General features: G+C 37.8%; 1 long non-coding RNA gene across 1 annotated transcript in view; it reads right to left on the reverse strand.

Moving 5' to 3' along the window:
* Positions 1–340: 340 nt before the first annotated feature.
* Positions 341–21,629, reverse strand: part of LOC120296901 — a 31,260-nt gene continuing 9,971 nt past the window's right edge. The window contains exons 2-3 of the long non-coding RNA XR_005553608.1: positions 2,041–2,209; positions 341–728 (exon numbers count right to left, since the gene is read on the reverse strand). This is a non-coding gene — a long non-coding RNA (uncharacterized LOC120296901). The remainder of the gene's footprint in view (positions 729–2,040; positions 2,210–21,629) is intronic.

The following is a 21,629-nucleotide window of genomic DNA, read 5'->3' on the forward strand; positions in this document are numbered from 1 at the left end:
AAAAAAACGTATTAGCCTCATTGCAGATAATAAGATTAAGAATAAGTTTAAGAATGTATTAAGAATAGCCACCTCAATTCCTTCTCTTTGCTCACAACTTTTCACTTTAAATATTGTTTTTTTTTCTGACTGGCATCACAAATCCACATGACTGGTATAGTGGTTGTTAGGAATGGTATGTGTTAGATTATAACTGAAAAGATCAAAGTCCGAGTCTATTCTTAGTCATGGCAATTCACTAGGGGACTTATAATGAGTCAATCTATTTTAGCTCCGTCTTTATCAGTCCCTACCAGACCAGAAAATCAACTCCACAAGACTAGAACTAAACTTTATTGAGACAGGCTATAATATTAGAATCTTGCAAGCCAGATTATGCTTTAGCTCCCTTTCTTCTTATATGCAGAAAAATCAGAGAGGAGCCTGTCCAAGTTGTTTCAAATTCTATCTTGCTTCTTGGGACTTAAAGAATGTTTCAGCTCTCCTTGCTTATGTAACAGTTCTTGCATATTTCTGTCAAGGTAATCTTCCTTATTCTCTACAGTCCATCCCAAAAGTTGCTGTTGGGATAAAATTAAGGAGATTCCCATTTTGCTCCTGGAGAAATGTGGATTATGAAGATTAATATGTTTATATGTTTTCTTTCCACAGCCTCCAGCAAGATCCTCCTTCACCATCTCTCTCAAAATCCAGAAAAGGCATTGAGCCTTTGCCAATGGCAAGAGATGCTGCAGAGGAAAAGGAACGGTAAAGACACATGAAGAGCCACATCAAGGCAGATTGCCTAGTTCCTTTCTTTGCCTTAGCCAGGCAAATTGTATTTCTTTCCTGGTGCAAAGCCCCTCACTGAAGCAAAGCAAAGCTTCACGCGGCACTAATAAATAGTGATACAAAAAGATCTCCAGTGCTTCTAGGGAGTTAATGAGAAAGAGCTTTGATTTTACTATATAGCCAGCAAGATGTTTTATTTCCAGCCTCAGTATGAATATTCTAAATAGAAAGAAATGTATAAGCATAAAGAGGGCAATTTACACTGAAGATGTTAATCAGCTTTCTTACATATGCAAGCATCTATTTTAGTTTGTGTTCTGCAAACATGCAGAGATACATTTATATTTAGGACATGGATTTTTTTTTCCTATTAGTGCACAAAGGTACCTAGATATTTCTCTGAATATGAGAAAGCAAATATACTTCCCAGAAAGTAAAAATGGATGGGACAAGTTTCTTTTTGAACTTTAAAATATCTAAGGGTGGGAAATGGCAATAGGATTCATATTCTTACTGAATGGTTTTAGCTATCGTTCTTTTACTTATTTTCTTATTCCTTGTATCATATGAATTGTCTCCCTTAGACAGACACACTGCTTTTAAGATCACTGCAAGATAAAGGCTTCTACTTTTGCTCCTGTTTTCCTCCATTTCAGCTATCATTTATATCAGCCCCTTTATTTCCATTTCTATTCTATAAAGTGACTCTGCAAAGCCCCCATCCTCCTCTATCTCCTCCTCCTCCTCCTCTCCTCACAGGCAATCCTTCTGACAAATTGTTTAGACATGTGAAAGTATTTCAAAGCCATTAAGGTTGCCACAGTGTAGTTCTGTGCTGAATATACTCCTTAAACCATGGGATCCAAAAGTTGAAGTCATAAATATATATATTTAAATGTCAGGGGGAATCTATATATTCAGATGCCTCGTGCTTTGCACACAATTCCCAGTACTATATCCCTTCATTTCCTTTTGCAAAAAGATGTACAAATTGCCCTTCAGCGGAAGTTGAAGAAAAAAAGATCCAAGTACACACAATTTGGATCCTTTTGACAGCTTTTCTCCCACCAGGTGGCTGGATGCTCAGTTTATTAACTTGGAAAAAAACCTCAAGGTTTTTGATAAATTGTTCTTCTAAATATGTGTATTCATTAAATGCCCAAGTCATATTTACAGGGTAAAAAACATTGCATGAAATTTGGAAATGATTCCTGGTGCCAAGAATCTAGGAGAAAGTTATTCAATGGATGGAATTCTGCATACAATTACCTGAAAGTAATTTCAGTGGCAATCAATGGGGCCTTGCGCTGACTAAATGAAGATAAAATTGGGCTGCTCCAATATGGGTTCCAAAGATTGATGCATTTGGTTCCACCTGTAGTAACTCTCTTCTCTCTAAGTCAGAAAATTCATTCCACCATTTCTATTAAACAGCATCCTATTTAATATTTGAATAGAAACAAAAAATGTCATTGTCACATGCTGCAGAAGCCAGTGTCTGAATTAGTTTATGGGAATTTTAGATGATTGGAATGGCTTTTAAAGTACCATCAAAGTATTTTCAATTCTGTAGAATTAATCATAAAATCTGTTCCTGCCAGTTCACTTATCTATACGAAATATTAATTTTGATCAAAATTAAATCAGACACCCACTGACAGCAACATTTTGCCCTTCAGAACTCCCCTTCATATTGATTTATTAATAGCTGCCAGAAGAGTGCACCCTAGCAATTTATTACTACTTTCTCAATGTTTTTTTGAGCATACAAATAGTCCTCCAAACTAAGAGGTCCTATATGGCATCATTGTGACAAGACTACATTCTTCAATTTGCATAATTATCTTTAGATTTACTGAAAGGTAGAAAAATAGATTTCATTTTACTATCAACAGGGATGGAGAAATTCATTCTTTTTAAAGAAAAAAGTTTTCAGGCTTCTAGAAATATTGTGTCACTTTAAGAAAAATAAGTCTGGCTCATTTCACATTTTCACTTGGAGGCTGGCAAATTATTTAGCTTGTTTAAAATGTTTTAATTTTGCTAATATAATTTCTGAGCAGAAAGAAACCCAGCTATACATTTATTTTACCCAGGCATAAACAAAAATAGATATATACTGTACAAACATATATTGTACATGTACATACACATGTTTATGCTCATATATGTATGCATACAGCTTTCCCCAAAAAGCCTCATTTAGCATACTGAGTTGCCACAATATGTCCTGTGCAGTGATATACAGTGTTGAAAAGCTGTTGGTCTAAGGAATTAAACACTAGCAATGGAAAAATATGTATTTCTGACTATTCTGTTAGAAATCTAGATTACATTTTATTTTCTATTGATGATCTGTGACCAGTTCTGAAAATTGGTCCAAACATGAAAGACTTTAATATTTTAATAACATTATTAGTTAACTACTATTTCAATATTTTACCAACAAGCTGTTAGGTTATTCTGAGATGTAACAAGTTAGTATTACTGTTAATAATATGGTCCCCTAATGATAGTCCACAATAGATTCAGAGTGTTCTTAAGACAATGCCTCATGAACTGAGCAGTGGTCAGGGTTAAACTCACCAGTCAATTTCTATTCATATGGGGCAGCATAATTACATTTCAAAATTGATCCTTCAGTTTAGTGAATATTTCTTTGCCCTTTGTTTATCTACTTCTAGTTTTCTTTATCGGGATACTTTGGAAGCTTCTTTCAAATTTGGTTTCAAAGCATGTTTAGGATTGTTTCAAGGTAGTGGACAAGATTACCACTGCTGTTGCTTTTTGTTACCAACTCTTCACTCTGCAATCCCTTTTGGATAGTCCCATTTTTCTAAACTGAAAAATATCCATTGGAGGAGGACCTTATTGTAGTTTTGGGAACTTTACTAAATTGTAGAAAATCAGGGAGGATGCAGATTATTGAGGATTATCGGTGCCCTAAAATGAAGGACATTTCATACATTCATAATCAACAAGACATTTAAATCTTGTTGATTAAGTTAGTAAAAACCTTACATTTTAATTAAGAATTTCATGTCTGTCTGTCTATCTATCTATCTATCTATCTATCTATCTATCTATCTATCTATCTATCTATCTATCTATCTATCATTGATCGATGCATCTATCTATGCATCTATCCTTCTGTCTATTTATTTCCTCTCTTTCCCTTTGATTCCCCCTTTCCCACCATATTCTTCTAAATTGTTAAAACTGCAATGTGGAGTCACTGGGGAAGGCATTGTATACTCTTATTTGTAAAGAACTAGCTATTCACACAAGTTTTTACATCACAGTTCCTTTGCTTTGAGAGTGCTAAGTTATTTTGTTGTTACAAGGTGTATCCTGAAAATCCTTTGATATATAAGATGTTATCAATAATGTGTGTGTGTGTGTGAGAGAGAGAGAGAGAGAGACAGACAGAGAGAGAGAGGGAGGGAGGGAGAGGGAGAGAGAGATGTTTATCCATGGGCTTACATATGTAAACAAGCACCTAGATGCAATGAGGTTCTCTTCCTTACTGAATATGGAAGTCTACATCTACATCGGTATCGATACAGGTCCCTCTCAAATTTCCTAGGTACATGCAGAGTAGGACGCAAGATCTTGGCTAGACATCTGCAGAATTAAACTTAATCTTTACAGTCCTGTGAAGTGGGCTTTTTGTGTATGTTTTGAATTCATTAATTCTCTCCCCAGCTCAAGGAGATAGCATTTCTTGTCTGCATTATACGAAAAATAAAAAAAAAATGAATCAGTTTGTTTCTGGACATGTTATTTAAAATTCTGCTCAAGATTCACTTGAAGGGTTTTTAAAAAACAGTAATTTTTTATTCAAATGCATATTTAAATATTAAGTTTTGAATATATTTACTGAAATTCTGGCACAAAGTATCAAAGACACTTTTTCTTAAAACAGATATTTTAAAATGTGCATTGATGTAGTTTTCCTGAAATTGTGACACTACATTTGAAAAAGCAACATCTAACTGTGAGCTACATTCCAGTAGCAATTATAAGACACTTTAAATCAGGGTCATTTCATGTCATTAGTTTCAAAATTAAACTTTGTAATTAAACTTTCTAGACTAATACAATGGACAACATTAACATCCTTCATTCTTGATCTTGATCTGAATAATGATCAATGGCTATCCTCATTCAGTTAATTGTCAGTAAGATTCCAGTTCCATAATTTTTAGGTTAATAGAGAACAATTTTTTTAAACATACAATGTGGAGAAATTGGTTAGAAAAATTATTGAAGTGCAAATCAATTATTCCACTCATTGGTTCTGTTCATACTTAACAAGGTCAGATAAACATCTAACAGATGCATTTACTAAGCTTGGTTAGCATTAACCTTGGTCAGGTAGCTGCTGTTAATTTATGATTCACTGTATTGTGCAAATATTGAAAATTAGTTAATTTATCAACCAGGTTAAGAGTGTTTATAAACACAACCACAATGTGGATTTTTCTCATTTTCAACAGTAGTTATATCCATTTCTATACAAAACAGTATTCAAAATTCCAAGTGTGCAATGTGCAATATTGAATTGCAAGTGAATATGCATAATTGCATTAGATCAAAGCTTTTAAACAAATAATGTTTACTAACAGAAAAAGAGGGAAGAAAAACATTGATGGGGCTAAGGTCAATTTAGGAAAGAATCCATAGAATGATTATAAATTCATTCAACTACAGTATATAAATAGATTTCACATTATATTTGTTTACTGTGATGCTTCTTCAGATAGTCAGGTTCTGTCACTTTACACAGATACTCAGATTTTATAGTGATGGACGTAATCTCTTTCATTTTTTGTCTCTTACCTGCTTCCATACACACACAAATACACTTAACTGGACTTATATTATCCAATTTGTTTTTTTTTTTTTTTCAAAATAACAGAGATTTTATTTTGCTTTGGGAATCGTATCAACGAGGGGATGGCTGATGTAATTTGCAAAACTTGGGACTTCCTACTGTGAAATTAATACTGAATATCCTGTCCCTTTCTATATGAATTATAAAGGAAACTCATATAGTTGCAGATATCCCTTATGATGAACTTCTAAGAAATTATCCATCCGATAGAGAATTCATTGTGCTTTAGGAGATAACAGCTAAAAAAGATAGCTCTTGAGGTTGTTCCACTGGTCTGTTATTAAAATCATGGAGTCAATGTGAAAAGAAAAGAAATTTGATGTTTAATATAAAACTATGTAGAATCTCCAGTGGAGTTTGAATATAGGAACTATTATAGACTTGTTTATGACACAAAACCTCTGAAATACAGAAAGAGCAAATGATGTAGACAATTTACTGTTTGATTTCAACCATTTAAGGAGAATACAATTCCTGTTCACTGTCAACTATTCTTGATCTGAAGCACACTATAAGGATCTATGCTGCCCGTTATCTACATCACATGTGGGCAACCGGCTGGATGAAGCTTCCACGTAGAAGATACTAACAAAATATAAGCACAACGAAATCAAACTTGAGCATTTTACCTATTGTAATTATAGCTCAAACACATTAGATAGGCAGGCAATTGCAAAAAGAAAGAAAGAAATCTCAGTCCAAGCCAAATAAAACAGAACACACCGTTTCTGACTCCATCACAATCATGTTTCATAAGTAAAATGGTTTCAACATATTAATTTTTCAGAGTGCTCCTCTACTACTTTTATGAACCACCAAATGTTCTTGATCATTTCATACCCAGCATGTATTCCATAATGTGCAGATTCCCTGTTGTTCACAAATACATACATAGTTAGACCCAGCAATGGCTTATTTGACATTTTTAAGGGCAATTATGCTAGTAGCTGCAGAAGGGGAAGCACACATACACACACATATACAAACACAACTTAATAGCAAATAGCAAGACATTGTGTGCTTATGTGTAGAACTACAAAAATATGAGGTGAAAGAGCAAAATGGTCAAATGAGAGGGGGAAAATGGGAATGGTGAAGACAAAGGGGTTTATTCTTAGTGAAACCCTAATACTGTGATTCTGTGTTTGTCTATTCAAATAAAAGCCCCACTGAGCCTATATAAAAATTCATAAATTTTTGCTTAAGGCTCCCAATTATTAAATAGTCCATCACTAATTAAGATATTCTTCACATAGCATTCTTGAAGTGATCTACATCCACTTTTCTTCTGACCTGGTAGTAATTTACTATTATAAAATTTATATAGGATTGTAATTATTTTTGTGTGAGATTACAAACAATCCATTCCTAAAACAAAATAATAAAACAGAATTAGATAATATCATAAGAACTAACCAGATGACCAGAGAATCTCAGTCCCAGCTTTCTGATCAATTATCCCAAAACAACTGGAGCACCACTTGAACACCATTGGCATTGACAAATTCACTATTAGTCAATTGCAAAAGGCGGCCTTACTAGGAACTGCTTCCATCCTGCGACGATATCTGTAATACCTTCAAACATCCACATCTGCCTATCCCAGGTCCTGGGTAAGGACTCAATAGGTAGACAAAATGCCAAATCCAGTCTGAACATCTGGCTGACTGTGCGATGATCAATAATAATAATAATAATAATAATAATAATAATAATAATAATAATAATAATAGTAAAAAATATGTACATAAATTACATATATACATTTAATGACTTCTTAGAAAAACGCTCTAATTTTAATTTCCTAAAATAATATCCACTCTTCCTTTTAAAAGCTTTTTCTCCAGCTTCAGATATTTTTTTTATTTAAAACACATTCTGTAATGATTTTACTAGAACTAACAACAAACCTATTGCAGTAATAAAGTAACATGGAACAGTATATCTGCTGACTGTGAGACAGCTAAATAAATCATCTAGAAAGATCTTAGCTTTGGGAAATAAATTTGTAAGAATAATAGTATTTTTTAAAAAAAACTTGCATGTCACTTGTCTTTCAATGATTCTAGTAGCTCACAAGCAAAGAAATTACAATATATTATTTTAAAAAAGCAAAGCAAAAGAAGGCACATACATTAAGTGAGTTGTCTTGTTCTTGAGCCTGGGTAAGAACTGTGTTTTCACAATAGTTCTGAACAACAACTGAGTGGGGGTCATCCACATTTCCAGGAGAATATGAAACTTTAAGTACCAGAATGTTCAATAATGCCATGGCCATATTGGCTGGGGAATTTTGGGAGCTAAATCCTCAGATCTGGAAGCCATCCAGATGTAACTAAGTCCTCACAACTGGAAGGGATCCAATTAGGGAAGCCTAACCTATAAAGTGGTTAAATGTCTATGTAGTCCTAAAGTGCTTTTTCAAGAGGCAACTGGGCTTTCTTTGTTTTTTCCTTGAAGATGTTTCACTTCTCATCCCAAAAGCTTCTGAACTGAAGAAGCTTCTTGGATGAGAAGCGAAACATCTTTAAGGAAAAACAAAGAAAGCTCAGTTGCCTCTTGAAAAAAGCACCTTTAGGATATCCTACAAAGTTTTACACTTTGCCCAGACCCTATCTACTTTTAGGAATACAACCCATTCCAAGTCATTAAAAGGCAAGTGGATTGGAAACAAAACACAGACACACAGACCCAAACACACAGGGACACACACAAACCTTGTATATTACTGACTTCAGGAACATTATCTTTGCATAAGTGTTTCCTTAGGGGTGCAATTGGCTTTTGGTAGAACTGTGGCAGCTGCTATTTGTCAAAATTATTGATCTGTGCCATCTCACATAGTTTGACCTTCAGCTGTAGGTTTGGAAATATCCTAGGAAAGGTTAGATTTAGCTGTAGACAAGGAAGCTTGTTCCTTTCACTTCAGCTCTAATCCTGCAGGCTTGCAGAGTTCAGTGCTGGCTGACAACAGGCTGATAGTTAGCAAAACTGTTCCCTGAAGCCTGTCACTCAACATGTGCCTGAACATTTCCCAAATGAGCTTTGGCTTCCAGACTGGAGGAAAAGAATATATATTCTCAATTCTTCTAAATCACTCTTTCTATGTATCTGAAATGTTATACCACTTCTGATATTGTTGTCTCTCTACCTCCTTAGCTATCAAGCCAACTTGTCCTATTTTTCAATGAAGGGGCTGAAAGAATTTCATTGCAGTCCTAGGTGTTTTGTCTTCATTAGTGCTTATTCACTAATGAAAATTAAATGTATACAGGACTGCACCTTAATGGAGGGAAAGTGAGGAAAAAAATGGCCATTTCATACAACAGGGCTGAACATAAAGTAGTGTGATCATATCAAGAGCCATGGTGGTTAGAATGCAGGCTAATTCTGCCAACTGCCAGCAGTTCGATTCTGACCGGTTCAAGTTGACTCAGCCTTCCATCCTTCCAGAGTCAGCAAAATGAATACCCAGATTGTTGGAGGCAATATGCTGATTCTGTAAATCGCTTAGAGAGGCCTGTAAAGCACTATGAAGCAGTATATAAGTCTAAATGCTATTGCTATTGCTATCATTTCTATTTAGAAAGCTGCATGATGCTGGCATATCCACTACACTGTAAAAGTAAACAAGAGACAAGGGATAAACCCTATTAAATCCTTAAAGAACAAAAGCAAGTTTGTATCTGGAAAAATATTTTAAAAATCCCTAAATTGTTTTTTTTTTTCCCCTTTCCCCTCCAAAGTAGAAAATGCCACATTGCCTCTCTACAATCTTCATCTACTTGTCAGTGTCTACTGCCTGTCTTTTCTAGTCATTGGTAAATGTCTCCTTCTTGGAATGATGAAAGGAATCAATTGTAAGGCCAATTTAGAATGAAAAGGCATTAACTACTGGTTGATCTGCATTGCTACTTCTCTCAGGAGAAGTGTTTTTTTCCAAGGAGTGCTTTCAGCAGAATGGTATATAGAGCAACAGTGACATCCAATGGTTGGCAAGCTCATCCATTCTTCCTCTCTCCTTTCTTTCTTCCAGATGTTGTTTTGGGTAGAAGAAGAGAGGAAACGTGTTCTTTCTGTTTAATAAGGCTGAGTTGGATATGAACTCTTCGGTGTACAAAACAGACAGAATGAATCCCTGGACACATATTTCAAGGTGTTAAGGTTTATCTTGAACCACAGGCTTAGCAAAAAACCAAAAAATGGAAACTCATTCAAATACCTTCCTAACAAAGTAAGTCCCAGTGGGAGCACACAAATGAGCAGGAATTATTTTCATATTTCATTTACATGCCAGTAAGATATGCAATTGTTCTCGCTGTGGAAGACACAACTATAGGGAGGATTTTCTTTCAAGTGGCCAAAAGAAATAGAGAAAATACAAATGCATCTTTTTCTACCCTATCACTTCGCTAGCTAAAGGGGAAGGGGAGGTTATGACAAGTGTTAAAATGCAGCTTTTATTTGCTTCTTAGGGAAGCAAAATTTACATTCTGTAAATCAGAAGCAGCTCAATCTTTAAGACTGAAGCGTGCTAGATAAATCTAAGCCACTGATGGCAAGAGGCCCAAAATCTAAGTGCCTATTAATAGTAAAGATGAGTTACAAGCTTCTAATAGTTTGATGGCAGTGAGTTTCATTATGCAACAATAAAATCTACTTTATGAGTTTTTTAACTATTCACTTCTTCAGTATGGGATATTTAGTTATTTTAGTGAGTGTGTGTCTGTGTCTATATGTTTTCATACAGTACATAATCTCTGTGCTGTTATAGATTTGCTCTGTTCCAATGCCAAAATCTCTGCATTTGTTAAAATGTTAATTTATGCACAGTCATATCTTTTGCTGAGAGATGTTTCTTTTTGTCTCCCTCCTCCCCTTTTTTTTCTTCTCCTTTGGCTAAACCTTTTGGGCCATAAATGATAGAGTCACAATGAGAGCAATTTAAATGCAGGAACAGGCCATGGGAACAGCACGAAGAGTGAAAAGAAAGATAGTGATGATTCAGTAGTAGCTAAAATGAGGCAATATATGATGAGTGTGTCTTGGATGTAGGAGGAGATTAAAGCAAGATCTATACTTGATGCCCTTTGGGTTCATAGATCCCACTACAATGGTAGTTTTTCAAATGACACAATGAATACATGCAGTATACTGGGTGCTTGTAATACAATTATAGCGCTTTAATGGTGGGAAAAAGGCAGGGACTTGAGAAGCTGAATTTCTTTGGAGATTTGTGTCTAGAGAACAAAGACCACAAGCCATACTATATCACAGCTAGTACAGGGAAAGTAAGAGCTCAGCTTGTCACTCTAGCTTGCTTGTTTAAATGATTGGTAAATGACTAAATATTTGCACCACTTTGCAGAAAGACAGGTTGCTATATGTCTGGATAATGTTGTCCAATGGGACCAGTTTTAGTTTGTGAGGCCATGTAGGGGTTGTGAAAAATAGTCTTAGCTCTGCCACCACACCATAGAAAAAGTTTCCATTTACAATGCCATTAGATTTATCACGTATTACCCGGAAAATGGAAAGAAACAGCAATCACTGTAGACATTGTTATGAAAGTGTCTTGGAGGGGAAAAAAAAACACCATCAAACAAGTAAGGCAATGTGTTGCATATCACCTGAGTGAGCCAGACATTACAATACTAGGTGCAAATGCTACATGCTTTGCCTCTAAAATAAGAAATATTATCTCTGACCAAGATGGTTGTTTCTCAAAGACATGGGGGCATGGCATGAAATAAAAGTTTTGCAATTCTGAATTCTGAAATCAGGTTAATTCTAAGGCTGATTGAAAAATACCTGGTATCAGAGGGTTTTTTTTTTTAATCTTATTCCTAAGGCAGCACTTAGATTCCTGAAGTTATCTGGACAAGACCTGCCTCTGATCTGCCTCAGTGAGCAGGGCATAAATCAGTATTCTATTTTAAATATACCTCTCCCTAGAAATCCACCATCCCTCGTGTGGACTAATGATATAATCAAATGTTTTATTTGCATTATAGAAAAGAACATAATGCAAATTCCTCTGCCATATAGGTAAGTACATCAGACACTTTCTAAAAACAGATGCAGGAGATACTAGCTCCACATGTCCACTTCAACTGACTCCTATTTTGTCATACCAGGATGTTCCTAGGAATGCTGGAATTTATGAGCTAAATATTAAGGTGACCCCTAATGAAACATACATTCTCTGGTCCTAATTTTAGACATTGACTGCATCCAAACAAATCTCTATAAAACAACAGGCAAGGGAGACAAATAACATTTGTTCCACCTATGGTTCAAGCATGGTTTTCAACATGTCTAGTTCAATGTATTAAGATTGCCAATTTGTTTTTTATTTCTACATATTTTCAGAGGCTTTCCCATGTGCTTCTAACCAAGGTTACAAACATGCCATGACAATATCATTTTTTTCTGCCATGTCCTCATTATCTGACTTTCAGTGCATCCCCTGCCCATGAGTAAGTATCCTTCAATTATTCTTGGCTGAACAACTGTCAAAGTCTTGTCTTCCACCTTATTCAAACCTGCCCAAAAGCAGGTGTGTCAAATCCATTTGATTTTGTGACCTGCTACCCTGAAGACAATCTGATGACTATAGTACCTGAAGCGGAGGCAATAGAAATAGGATAAGTAGTGAGGAACATCATGTTGGGATATTTTTCTGTTGACTTCACAATGAATGGAGAGGATTGGTTCAACGGTGGCAAAGGACTAATGCTAGATTGCTAGCTTGAAGCTTTCTAGAATTCTTTATCCCAACAAATGAGTTCCTGTTAGATTTCTTGCCTCAAAAGCATCTGCACATTTTTTGTTATAATTGTTTTCCCTTTCAATGGAGGTAAAGGTTGTACAACATCACAATCTCTGTGGGCTGTATGTGTGTTTCTAATTAGCTAGTTCCAGTGGTTCGCTAGAGGGTATTTGGAAATATATACACTCTAATTGTCTCTGCTGGGTGTCTAGGGTGTTTCCATAGATGACTTAACCTCACGATTGGAGTTTTGAGCTTGGGGGCATGCCTCAATGCTCTTTTCTTTCTTTTTAAATTTTCTATCTCCGATGCCACAGAAGGGTGACACCAGAGCAACATGCTTAAAAATAGAATAAACATTAAATGAGCCAATCGCCCAGAGATAGTATGAATCAATAAAGTTACACAGTTGAAGTGAAAATACAATAAGAATGCATTGGTGAATGGAAGATTAAAAAAGCTCTGTTATCTCTCCCGATGAGTATCTTCTAGGTTTAGCTAACAGTTGGAGCTTTTTAAAAGGGAGTTTTAATCTTTACAATAGTAACCACTGTTGAGTTTCAAGTTGCTTAGCATTAGTTCTCCAGGAGGCAATGTTTGTGGTTGCCAAGGTTCTTAATCTAAAAAATGGGAAGATCAGATTTCTGGAGTAAGCTGATAAATATATATATTATTAATACTAAAAAGGGGGGAGACTAATTACTCCAAGTTGTTCCTGAAAATCTATGAGCTATTTCAATTTGACTTTTGATCTAGATATGTTTGTTCTGTGCTGAGAACAAACAATATCTTGGTGGTATTCTGTATTACTGATCATGATATGCAAGATTATCTATCTTGGTTGTGAAATAAGTAATTAAAGTTGAGTAATTGGTTCCTTCTGGCAAACTGAAAAGCTGCTGGGAGATTGCTGTTCAATTTTCTGGCATTGATGCTGGGTGCATTATGTTTTCCTTATTGTTTAATATTTATATTGAATTTCTGATCAGATTTGTCCAGTGAAAAGGCATCAATACGCTGATCACATCCATTTCCATTTCTTCTTGTAATATCCATGCCAGGCAGCTACTAGACCTAAAAGTTGCTTATCAATTCTGCCAAGAGAAAAAGGGATATGAACACTCTTCATAGGAAAAAAAATGCCTTCAGGGCTGTTAGCCAAGTATTTGGGACCCAGGTACACAAAAGAAATCTTTAAGGGATGGGCAAATCCAGAATGTACACCTGTTTTTGGATAAAATGAAAACATTGCTGGCAAAGTATGTTTTCCAAAGAACTGGAATTATTATTTTAGCTCCTTTTTAGATAGTCCTGCAAACCAATTTTCACAATGTATATATTGATTTGTTTGTTTTTTCATTAAATTTATGACCCACCTTTCTTCCATATGATGCTCAGAAAAGCTATTACAATAGCTTTAACATTAAAGCTAGTGTCAGTGTTGGCTGGTGTCAGTTTTCTTTTTGTTATTACAATAAAAATGAACCTCAACAACATAAGGATACTTTTTGGTGATACTGACTTTATTAGCATTGCGGGCAGACTAAAATATTTTATTCCTTTATGTAGCTTTTGGATAGAGGAGTTAAGAATCAAAATATGCACATCCAATCAAAGCAATTACTATTTCCTCTCCAAACTACTCTGATATTATTTATTTGGTTTGGGATTTAAAGTTTAAGAAAAACCTTTGTCTTTCTCATATGGATACAGAGAAAGAATTCTTTGGATGGGCCAAAAACCTGTGACCTCATATTTTGATTCTCAGAGGCCAAAATAATCCTAGCTATATGGAAACTATGTATTCTGAAAATAGCAGAAATACTGCTTTGTTACATGGCATAATAAATCTCAATAACATTATTTTATTTGTTTGTTCTATTTTAATTCTTAGTATCACTTAAATTTATAGATTTCCCTCCCTACATTTCTAATAACAGTTGGCTTTCTGGGTATTGTGATACAGTGCACATGCAACAGAATAACTAGTGTACCCATGCTTTTGTTTCTTCTTTTTTGTGTGTTCTAGACAAATTAAATATATGTTTCAATAAGAAGGGCCTTCTCTGTGCTGGCTCCCTCCCTTTGAAATATCATCCTTTCAAAAAGTAGACTGGCCCCCACTTTGACATTCTATCATAAGGCCCTAAACATTTGGTTTTGCCAGCAGGCCTAGGGAAACCAGAGTGGGATTGAGCCCATCAAATGGCTCATTTGACTGTGTTGTCGCCAGGGGGATGGGTGGGTTATTATTGTTTTATTTTTTTCCCTATATTGTGTTTTGATTGCTTGTAAGCTGCCTAGAGTCACTGTAAGTGAGTAGGCAGCTATATAAATTTTATTAAACGAATGAATGAAAGTAGAAGTAGTGTATACCTTTTTTTAATGAAAATTATCAGCACTTTTGATCAGTGACGTCATCAAAGTAAACAAGCCCACGTGCTGATTACGTCAACAGGGCACAGCCCTAAAAGGAAGTGACGTGCTCAGCCCCCACCCTCCGGATGTGACGTTTTGGCCTAATCCCATCAAGATTGGCAGTCAATCCTCTGGGTACATGATTAGGTTAACCCTAGACTAATTCTATGGACGTTCAAAACCAAAAAGAGCTAAGTAAAGTGAATAATTAGCAGAGGCCTGTGTTTTTGGGGAACAAGCCCTACTTTGGGGAGCTGTTAACCCTAGACTATTTCTATGGACATTCAAAACCAAAAAGAGCTAAGTGAATAATTAGCAGAGGCCTGTGTTTTTGGGAACCAAGCCCTACTTTGGGGAGCTGTTTGTGTTTTTGGGAAACAAGCCCTACTTTGGGGAGCTGTGAAATAAAAAAATAAAAAAAGGCTTTTTATTAGCCTAACGATGCTTTGAATTTTTGTGGAGTTTTAAAAATCAGTGCCTCAAAAGCTGGGGGAAAAGAATCCCCTGAAAGGCAGCCAGAGCCTGCATTTAACCCCCTTTTTCTAAAAGATATTTTTTCTGAAAGGTATTTATTTCTAGGTGGCTTTAAAAGCATTTCCTCGAACGCAGGGGAAAAAACAAACAAACACAGCCCCTTTTAAAACCCACAGCTGGTTTTTACTTTTGTAAAAAATCTAAAGACACATATTTTGCCATTTGCACCCTGAATAAAATTTATTCTGCCCCCCTCCCCACTATAGCAAAAGACAAGGAATATTAACAGGAATTAAAATGCTCACAAGAGGCAAGCAGCCAACCAGGCTCACAAGAGGCAAGCAGCAAGCAGCCATGCCTCTCTGTCTGCTAGTAAAAAAAAAGTGGGGGTTAGGCCTTGTTTGGGACGTGCCCGGGCATGTCATGCTCCCCGTGATCTGGGCATGCGCAATGCTCAAGGGCGTGTCATTGCAAGGGGCAGGGGAGTTTGCGCGGGCAGGGACATGCCCAGGCATGTCATGCTCCCCGTGATCTGGGCATGCGCAATGCTCAAGGGCGTGTCATTGCAAGGGGCAGGGGAGTTTGTGTGGGCAGGCCTGAACAGCTAGCGATTTAACCCCAGCAGTCTTTTGAAGATGGCAGCCTCTGATGGAGATTTGTTTGATGTAAATTTGACCCCCAAACCACCCAAGCGTGGGCGCAGAATAAGAAAAGGACCTGAGTTATACAGTTTCATTGAAGAGAACAAACTTATAAAACCTTGTTATTGCAGATTCTGCAAAACATCAAATGGTAAGTAAATATGTTTTTATTTATGATAATGTAAATGGTGCTGGAGCGGATACACCGCTAACAGGATGTGCTTTATATTTTGCAGACTCTGAATTAGTAATACCTAGACAGCAAACACTTCAAGACACCCCGCTTTTAGATTCCTGTGGTAATCGCCGTGGTCAGAAAGCTTCTGCAGATTTCTCTGATCTAGACTGTAACAGGGATTATGAGCTACCCCAGAGACCACGCTATCTACCTTGTGAGTTAAAGAGCTGCAATTTGTGTAAAGACTGGTTTGCTTGTGACTGCGGACGTGATTTGTGGGGCTCAGACGGGTCAGAGTATTATAAAATAGTATTATCTTCTGATTCTGATAGTGGTGATGAGGGATATTTTTCTGATGGCAGAGCCGTGCACCCTCTGAATTCTGTATAACCAATAAAAGACTGTGTTAATGTCAACACTTGAACATTTGTCAGTGGTCTTTCAGTATAACGATGCATGAAAAGCTTTTAAGTCGTATTTATTATACTCCGGGGTGTGTAGGGAGTTATGGAGGTGTGAATGCCCTTTTTCAGGAAGCTAGAAAACATGATAAAAACCTGACCATGAAGCAAGTCAAGACGTGGCTGTCAAGGGAAGACGCTTATACGCTTCATAAGCCTGCAAGAATTAATTTTCCTAGAAATAAAACAGTAGTGTCTGGCTTAGATCATCAATGGCAGACTGACCTCATAGATGTCTCCAAATTTTCTAAAGAGAATCATGGAAAAAAGTACATCTTAGCAGTTATCGATGTGTTATCTAAATATGCCTGGGCCTCCCCTTTATCTGATAAAACAGGGAGGGAAGTTACATCCGCTTTCCAGAATATCTTTCAAACAGGACGTGCACCCCGAAAATTACAGACAGATGCAGGTAAAGAGTTCTTGAATATTCCACTGAAGAAACTTTTAGCACGTTACGGCATTCATCATTTTGTCACTCATAGCGAAACTAAAGCAGCCGTTATAGAGAGGTTTAATAGAACCCTAAAAAACAAACTCTGGAGATATTTCACAGCTAGAAATACCCACCGGTATGTGGACATTTTAGCAGATACTATTCAGGGGTACAATAGCTCTTACCATCGTAGCATCGGTACTGCTCCTAACACCGTAAATTTGTCTAACGAAAGGGGTGTGTGGATGAGGCTTTATGGGGCAACTTTAAAAAGAAAAAGAAAGGAAAAATGTCTTAAGATGGGGGATCATGTCAGGGTATCCAGACTGAAGGGTAAGTTTGAAAAGGGCTATCAGCAAACCTATACGGATGAGATATTCATCGTCAAAGAACTGCAGACAAGGGGGGAAAGAGCGGTGTATAGATTAAATGATTACACTGGTGACCCTGTAAAGGGGGCTTTTTACTTTGAGGAGCTCCAAAAGGTTCCTGCTGACCAACAGCGCATATACAGAATAGAGAAAATTATCCAAAAAAGAGGGCGGGGGAGACACAGAGAATTTCTAGTCAAATGGACTGGATGGCCAGAGAAGTTCAACAGTTGGGTTAAGGAGACTGAAGTACAACATCTTTGATATGGCAGAGTTTTACATCACCCTTCCCAGCAATGCGTCAGCAGCAATTTTCCCCCAAAACAGAAATTCTAATTTTACTATACAATTAGCAAGATCATTGGATCTTCCAGGGTCATGGGAAGTAGGGCTAGCAGAGATACAGTATCCGCATAGTTGGCACACATTAACTTCTCCTGGATATTTTGAAATTGCTAATGAGAGAAAGAGATGGCATTTTTCTTTGAGAAGCGGATACTATACTAGCATCCGACAACTGTTAGAAAATATGAACAAGCTTATATCAAGTGCCAAGGACGGCCCTAAGACAACCCTACAGTATGATGCAGTGGGTCGAAAAATTAACCTTAAAGGTGATGAACCGCATACCATTCTAGTTAGCGGAGAACTTGGACATCTGTTAAGTACGTTCCCTGGATTCAACACCTTATATGTTTACACAGACATTGTAGAGCTCCAGATAGTGGGTGACTACTATGTGCCATTACTGCGCTGTGTGCCTGTGCAAGGGCAAGACAATGATTTCATCACAATAACCTATGACCGTCCACATTATGTACCAGTCAGCAAACATCACATCGATACCGTTACTATAGAAATCAAAACCGACCAGGACAAAAACGTGCGTTTTTATAACGGGAAGGTGATTGTCAAGCTTCATTTTAGGCCTCGGAAAAGTGAAGGATGGTTGTAATCAAGGAGCACGGGAACCCTCAAGACTACGTGGCTTACTACAGGGCACAAGCCGGTGGAGGCCTTCCAGGCTTTCGAGGAGCCCCCATTATGTATGGGACAGGGTTAGGGGGTCTGTTCCGTGGGCTTTTTCGAAAAGCAATGCCTTTTTTGAGGCGTGGGTTAGAAATCATTAAGCCGCATGTGAAATCTGCTGCCAAAAACATTGTCAGAGATGTTGCGGGGAATCTTGTATCCCAAGTTGTTGATAGGGGGCAGGCTGGATCAGGGTTGTTCATAGCCAGGAAGAATTATGCATCGGGCCCGCCTATTCCGCTTAAAAAGAGAAGACTTGTGAAAAAGCCCCGTCATACCAAGAGGAGACGTGCGCAGAAGAGGAAGCTCTGTGACAAGGAAGACATATTCTAATACAATATGTCATTTATTCATTCTGCTTCAGAGGAATGTGTTAAATCAGAACTGGATCTTTTTCAACTGGCGCCTACACAGACCAGTATTGAAAACAGTACCTATGTCGAGATCCCTCCTTTATCAGCGCTAACACCCAACGCACCCCTGGAATTTTTTATCACAGGGCATGGTGAACATTACACGGATTTAAACAACACTCTGCTGTATGTGAGTTGCAAGATTGTAAAGGCGGATGGGACGGATATTGATGATGGGGCAAGGGTGGGCCTGACCAACTACCCTATAGCATCACTATTTAACCAGCTGGATGTTACTTTGGGAGATCGGCTCATTACACAGAGCCATCATTGCTATTCTTATCGGGCCATGATTGAACTGATTCTGAACTTTGGTAGTGATGCACTGGGTACCCAATTTACAGCTGGGGGTTTTTACAAAGATGACTCAGAACTCATGGAGAGTACTCTACTGACAGCTGCTGGGAACTCCGGTTTCAAAGCGAGAGCAAGACACACGGCCGGTAGTCGTAAATGGGATTTGCTAGGGCCTCTGCATAGCGATCTGTTTTTTCAAGACAGACTGCTGATTAATGGCGTTGATGTGAAAGTCAAACTCACAAGAAGCAGAAATGAATTTTGTGTGATGAAGGACGGCAATGAGAATTATAAAGTGCAACTCCTGGCAGCTTCTCTCTTTGTAAAACGTGTAAAAATAGCCCCGGGAGTGCGCCTTGGGCATGCAGAAGCTTTGCTCACCTCCAATGCCAAATACCCCATTGATCGAGTGGGGATGAAGGTTTACAGCATTCCTGCAGGGAGCCTTGTGTGTAATCAGGAAAATCTATTTCTGGGGCAGCTACCTAAACAATTAGTGATTGGGTTTGTGGACAATGCATCTTTTAGTGGGGATTATGAAAGAAACCCGTTCAATTTTCAACACTGCAATGTCAATTTTTGCGCCCTGTATTGTGATGGCGAGCAGATCCCTGCAAAGCCTCTCCAGCCTGATTATGAACATGGTCTTTTTGTGAGAGAGTACATGCAGATGGTGCAAGCCACGGGCAAAGGCATGAAAGACAGGCCACTGATAATCAGCCGGGAAGAGTTTAACCGAGGGTATACTTTGTATTGTTTTGACTTGAGTCCTGATCAGGGGTGTTCTGAGCACTATTCTTTGATCAAGAATGGTAACCTCAGAGCCGAAATTAGATTTGCACAACCCCTCCCCAACACCGTCAACATGATTCTCTATGCAATTTTTGAAAACCTTATTGAAATAAGTCACACAAGGAATGTGCTTTTTGATTATATGTGAGTATGGACACACTGCAGCTCCTCCAATTGTTCTCTGGAAATACTGCCTTTCTAGGGGTCTACCCTTGTGATTTGCTACCCCAGAGACATATCTCCAAAAGACCTTTTGGATTAATTGTAAATACTTACCCTCACACTCTGCCTGGTGAACACTGGCTGGCCCTCTACTTCCCATCTCCTGGATATGGGGAATTTTTTGATTCTTATGGAAGACCGCCGGATAGCCCTGACTTTCCGGGCTCTATAGTGATGTTTTTAGAGCAGCAAGCTGAGAAGTACACATTTCACCAACGTCAACTGCAACACCCCAGCGCTGTGACCTGCGGGCAACACTGTGCGTTTTTTCTACTGAACCTGACTAAAGGAGTGGACTATGAAAATATTTTAAAGATGTACTCCAAAGCCGATATTAAAAATGATCAAATGGTAAAGCTGTTTGTAAAAACTATAAAGGTGGGAAGGGGGCTTGGAACCTGTAACCGTCACCAATGCATGCAGACATGCATGCCTTATTGTAAAATAAAGAAGAAGACTTAAATGTTTTTACTTGTTTCACTGTGTTTTTATTCATTTTACAAATTGAGCCAGTCACCAAACTTGAACCTACTTCTAGGATTTAATGTCCAAGGGCTAGAGGGGGTACCGGTAATCAGAGGCTTCTGAGTTCCAAAAGGGGGTGTCATAACAGAGACGGGGTTAGTAGCAGCTTCATCCTTAACAACCAGAGAATCTTTCAACTTTTCTATTTGCTCTTTAACAGTTGTAGATCCCAACACAGAGGTTGGAACATTCACCTCGGCCATAGCATTCATAAAGTCATCCCAGCCTTTAGGTTTCCGCTTCTCAGTAGGAGCTCGGTGTTGTGAGGCTCCTTTTACCAAGTCTAAAATATTAGTACCAGGAATAGGGACCCCTTTGTATAAAAAGGTACCACGATCATCCCAGGTTGAGACGTCCTGATGCTGCTTCATTTTGTTCAGTAAAAGTTCTGCATTTTTCCTGTAACGGGTGCTCACACCCCTTAGGATCTCATCCATCGCTGTGTCCTGCGGAGATGGCTGTGGCGACTGTTCTGGTAAAGTTGGAAGTGGTCGAGGCTCTTCCGGTGGATAAATGAGATTCAGTCTGTCCTTTTCAGATTCATTTTGCCTGGTCAGTCTTAGATACCTCTGCAGTGTAGAATTGTAGAGCTTAATCTTGTCATCCTCAGACAAATCAGCTCTCTGAAGAATGGTACGCATCTCATCATCCAACCGGTTAGTGGCTATAGCCCCCATAGTAGGGGGCCTACCCTGTAGTTGCTCCATCTGATGACGCGACACCAGGTACATTTTTTCGGCATGATCCATGGTTTATCCAGCTAACAGGCTAGTCAATAGCGGAATAGCTATCCCTAGTAAGGGCCCGATAAAACCGCCCGACTGAAGTATGATCTTCTTCTTCTTTTTGAGTGAGACCTTTCTATCACTCAACTTTTTAATGACCCCTTTCTTTCTCTTTAGAGACCGGAATTGTGAAGGTTTCAGAGGAAG

The sequence above is a fragment of the Crotalus tigris genome, unplaced genomic scaffold, assembly GCF_016545835.1.
Source record: "Crotalus tigris isolate CLP2741 ecotype Arizona unplaced genomic scaffold, ASM1654583v1 scf7180000021719.168984, whole genome shotgun sequence".
Lineage (NCBI taxonomy): Eukaryota > Metazoa > Chordata > Lepidosauria > Squamata > Viperidae > Crotalus > Crotalus tigris.